Genomic DNA, 5,228 nt, shown 5'->3' with positions numbered 1-5,228 from the left:
TGCCTCTGTTAAACCCACTTCTAATTCCAGGCTCGGGGCATTTTGCTAAAGCCAGGTGTTGGAGTCCAAAGCCTTTCCTGATGAAGCTCATTGCAAGAGAAAGAGACAACACAAACCAATAAACCGCAAAACAGCCAGACACAGCTAAGATCTGTAGCACAGAAAGAACGCAGGGGGCCTCCCCGGCCTTTGAGTGAGTCTGAGCTGGGGTTTGCTCTTTCCTCTGCTGCCACCCAGCGCCCCCAAAGAGAGGCTGACCAGAAACCACACCAGTTTCCCTTAGCCTCAGCTCAACAATTTTGGGGAGGGCAAGTAACCCTTTGAGAATCTTCTTAAATGTGGGGAAATCACACAGGAAAATGCACATGCCCAAGTTTTTGAAAACACTTGTAGGGGTATGCCAAGGATGCTAGATAAAGAACTCCCTTTTCAGAATTTAAATTTGAAATCAGGAGTGCTGTTTGTACTCTATGGCCATCAAATCCTTGATTTCCTGAGGTCCAGGTGTGAAGAGCAAAACATTGCAACTGAAGGCACCTGGAATCAGGATGTGTTCAGAGGGTTACAAAGCAGCCTGGACTGGGACCACAACAGAAATCCAAGAACAGATCCCTGATTCTATAAAAACATACTTGATGTATTGGAGAGACTTGAAATCCACGGGAGAAAGGGCAGATGACTTTACAGTGTCGGGATAAGTTTTTGCTAGTTCGGCTTTAATTGAAGAAAGTAGGGAAAACCACTAGACCATTCAGGTATGACCTAAATCAAATCCCTTATGATTATACAGTGGAAGTGAGAAATAGATTCAAGGGCCTAGATCTGATAGGTAGAGTGCCTGATGAACTATGGAATGAGGTTCGTGACATTGTACAGGAGACAGGGATCAAGACCATCCCCACGGAAAAGAAATGCAAAAAAGCAAAATGGCTGTCTGGGGAGGCCTTACAAATAGCTGTGAAAGGAAGAGAAGCAAAAAGCAAAGGAGAAAAGGAAAGATATAAACATCTGAATGCAGAGTTCCAAAGAATAGCAAGAAGAGATAAGAAAGCCTTCCTCAGCGATCAGTGCAAAGAAATAGAGGAAAACAACAGAATGGGAAAGACTAGAGATCTCTTCAAGAAAATTAGAGATACCAAAGGAACATTTCATGCAAAGATGGGCTCGATAAAGGACAGAAATCAAGAATACACAGAAGAACTGTACAAAAAAGATCTTCATGACCCAGATAATCACGATGATATGATCACTCATCTAGAGCCAGACATCTTGGAATGTGAAGTCAAGTGGGCCTTAGAAAGCATCACTACGAACAAAGCTAGTGGAGGTGATGGAATTCCAGTTGAGCTCTTTCAAATCCTGAAAGATGATGCTGTGAAAGTGCTGCACTCAATATGCCAGCAAATTTGGATAACTCAGCAGTGGCCACAGGACTGGAAAAGGTCAGTTTTCATTCCAATCCCAAAGAAAGGCAATGCCAAAGAATGCTCAAACTACCGCACAATTGCACTCATCTCACATGCTAGTAAAGTAATGCTCAAAATTCTCCAAGCCAGGACTCAGCAATATGTGAACCGTGAACTTCCTGATGTTCAAGCTGGTTTTAGAAAAGGCAGAGGAACCAGAGATCAAATTGCCAACATCCGCTGGATCATGGAAAAAGCAAGAGAGTTCCAGAAAAACATCTATTTCTGCTTTATTGACTATGCCAAAGCCTTTGACTGCGTGGATCACAATAAACTGTGGAAAATTCCGAAAGAGATGGGAATACCAGACCACGTGACCTGCCTCTTGAGAAATCTGTATGCAGGTCAGGAAGCAACAGTTAGAACTGGACATGGAACAACAGACTGGTTCCAAATAGGAAAAGGAGTACGTCAAAGCTGTATATTGTCACCCTGCTTATTTAACTTATATGCAGAGTACATCATGAGAAATGCTGGACTGGAAGAAACACAAGCTGGAATCAAGATTGCTGGGAGAAATATCAATAACCTCAGATATGCAGATGACATCACCCTTAGGGCAAAAAGTGAAGAGGAACTCAAAAGCCTCTTGATGAAAGTGAAAGTGGAGAGTGAAAAAGTTGGCTTAAAGCTCAACATTCAGAAAACGAAGATTATGACATCCGGTCCCATCAGTTCATGGGAAATAGATGGGGAAACAGTGGAAACAGTGTCAGACTTTACCTTTTTGGGCTCCAAAATCACTGCAGATGGTGACTGCAGCCATGAAATTAAAAGATGCTTACTCCCTGGAAGGAAAGTTATGTCCAACCTAGACAGCATATTCAAAAGCAGAGACATTACTTTGCCAACAAAGGTCCATCTAGTTAAGGCTATGGTTTTTCCTGTGGTCATGTATGGATGTGAGAGTTGGACTGTGAAGAAAGCTGAGCACCGAAGAATTGATGCTTTTGAACTGTGGTGTTGGAGAAGACTCTTGAGAGTCCCTTGGACTGCAAGGAGATCCAACCAGTCCATTCTGAAGGAGATCAGCCCTGGGATTTCTTTGGAAGGAATGATGCTGAAGCTGAAACTCCAGTACTTTGGCCACCTCATGCGAAGAGTTGACTCATTGGAAAAGACTCTGATGCTGGGAGGGATTGGGGGCAGGAGGAGAAGGGGACGACAGAGGAAGAGATGGCTGGATGGCATCACTGACTCGATGGACATGAGTCTGAGTGAACTCCGGGAGTTGGTGATGGACAGGGAGGCCTGGTCTGCTGCGATTTATGGGGTCGCGGAGTCGGACACGACTGAGCGACTAAACTGAACTGAGTTCGGCTTTTCCTCCTTAACAAACTAACCCAAATCTTAGTGGCTTAACGCAGTCATTTATTTGCTCACGATTCTGTGGGTAGACAATTGGGGCTTGCTCAACAGGACAGTGATTTTGCTGACTTCTTCTGAGCTCACCTGAGCATCTTAGCAATTGGCACGTTCCCTTTTTCTCATCAGTAAAGTGCCAGGATTGACTGACTGCACTACACTCTCCCATTTTTTTCATCTTGCTAGTGTCACTCATGGCATACCATATTCTGTATCTTATACCAGTTTTGCTATTTGTGAAGTTGTTTGTGATCAGCTTTGAAGCATCACCTGATTCTATGCCGTATGCCTAACTTTGTGAGTAGATGTAATGCTTGCCATATGACCTTTCTATAAATTGCAAAGTATGTATTTTAAAAACTTTTTATGACACAGCAGTAATTCTAATTCATGGCAGAAAATTTGGGAAATATGGAAAAACATAAGATAAAAAAATGCAGATGACACCACCCTTACGGCAGAAAGTGAAGAGGAACTAAAAAGCCTTTTGATGAAAGTGAGAGAATGAAAAAGTTGGCTTAAAGTTCAACATTCAGAAAACTAAGATCATGGCATCTGGTCTCATCACTTCATGGGAAATAGATGGGGAAACAGTGGAAATAGTGTCAGACTTCATTTTGGGGGCTCCAAAATCACTGCAGATGGTGGTTGCAGCCATGAAATTAAAAGACGCTTACTCCTTGGAAGGGAAGTTATGACCAACCTAGATAGCATATTCAAAAGCAGAGACGTTACTTTGCCAACAAAGGTCCATTTAGTCAAGACTATGGTTTTTCCAGTGGTCGTGTATGGATGTGAGAGTTGGACTGTGAAGAAAGCTGAGCACCGAAGAATTGATGCTTTTGAACTGTGGTGTTGGAGAAGACTCTTGAGAGTCCCTTGGACTGCAAGGAGATCCAACCAGCCCATCCTAAAGGAGATCAGTCCTGGGTGTTCATTGGAAGGACTGATGCTGAAGTTGAAACTCCAATACTTTGGCCACCTCATGTGAAGAGCTGACTCATTGGAAAAGACCCTGATGCTGGGAGGGATTGGGGGCAGGAGGAGAAGGGGACGACAGAGGAAGAGATGGCTGGATGGCATCACTGACTCGATGGACATGAGTTTGGGTAAACTCCAGGAGTTAGGGATGGACAGGGAGGCCTGGTGAGCTGCAATTCATGGGATCACAAAGAGTCGGACACGACTGAGCGACTGAACTGAACTGAAGATAAAAAACATTTTTAAGCCCATAATCCCTGCAGCCCAAAATAGTATTTCTTCCTGGTATTTTTTTCTATATGTACTTTTTCTGCATTTTTCAAAATTTGCACAATGAACATGCTGTCACATTTGTAATCAGAAAACAAACATTCGCAGTTACAATAGGGATCTATCATGCTCTTTGGCCAGAGAGAGAAAATGAGAAAATAAACAGCAGGACAGGACTCCCCACTGTTACTGCTGCAAAGGCCCTGACACTGGGACTTGATTGTTTTCAGGAGCTGAAGTACTTCGTGGATCTCTTCCGCGCCACATATTCTTTACTCAGCATTCCAGGCTGCCTGAGCTCTTGGCAGATTAAAAACAAACTCAGTCGACCTCTGGATGGCTTTTGAAGTATCTGCTGAGAAATGCCAAAAGTGACGTTCACTCATTAATGTTATCTAATACCCAGCTCCTCCTTCCATTGTCCCCGATTCTCAAAAATATCTTTTTACAATTTGTTAGAAACAGTATCCAAAGAACCACAGCGTCCTCTAACGTCTGTAAAGTTTCTACTTTGTCTTTTCTTCCCAGGGCCCGTTCAATTGAGCGCGGTGAGGCCGCTGTCAAGCGCACACCAATCCCCAGAAGCCGAGCGCCGGCCAGACCCCATACCTCGGATGCAAGCTTCTGCCTCCACTGGGAGCATCGCCAAAGTGAGTGGGCTTCGGCGGTTACCATGGAGATTCTGGCTTGCGGCCCTGGTTGGCTGAGACGCCTCCGACACCGCCCCCCGTGCTCAGCTCAGGGAGAGAGGTAAGCAGAAGCGGAGATTTCACAGGGACTTCTGGGAAAGGGAAGTCCCTGAGAACGGAAACGGAAGCGGCTTGGCCCGGTGCGTTCTGGGAGTTGCAGTTCAGTTGTCTGGGGCTCTTGTGCCCTCAGGCCAAGCGGTCTGGGAGCGTCGCGCGAGTAGCCGCAGACGCCGGAAGGCTGCCTGGAGCTTGGTTTCAAGAAAGGTCGGTGCGGCCCAAGGCCCTGCTGTCCCGCCTCCACTCTGACCGGGAGCAGCGGCCATTCGGCGTTGGGGCTTGGCGGGGAGCTGGACCCCAGGTCTCTCAGAAGCCGCGGAGCCCCAGGGCACCCGCTCGGCTTGGGAAGAGCAGAGGTGGAAAGGGAAAGGAAAGCCAAGTGCTTAAAAGGAGATCTGAA

At 45.7% G+C, this 5,228-nt stretch overlaps 1 long non-coding RNA gene across 1 annotated transcript; it reads right to left on the bottom strand.

Moving 5' to 3' along the window:
* Positions 1-4,036: 4,036 nt before the first annotated feature.
* Positions 4,037-4,856, bottom strand: LOC133232680 (uncharacterized). The gene is made up of 2 exons (XR_009731424.1): positions 4,692-4,856; positions 4,037-4,437 (listed from the first exon to the last, which is right to left on the bottom strand). It is a non-coding gene; the product is annotated as an uncharacterized LOC133232680 (long non-coding RNA).
* Between the last annotated feature and the right edge of the window lie 372 nt (positions 4,857-5,228).

Source organism: Bos javanicus, chromosome 19, assembly GCF_032452875.1.
Source record: "Bos javanicus breed banteng chromosome 19, ARS-OSU_banteng_1.0, whole genome shotgun sequence".
Taxonomy (NCBI): domain Eukaryota; kingdom Metazoa; phylum Chordata; class Mammalia; order Artiodactyla; family Bovidae; genus Bos; species Bos javanicus.
Note: the sequence above shows the minus strand (reverse complement) of the source record. Positions and strands in the feature narration are given on the sequence as shown.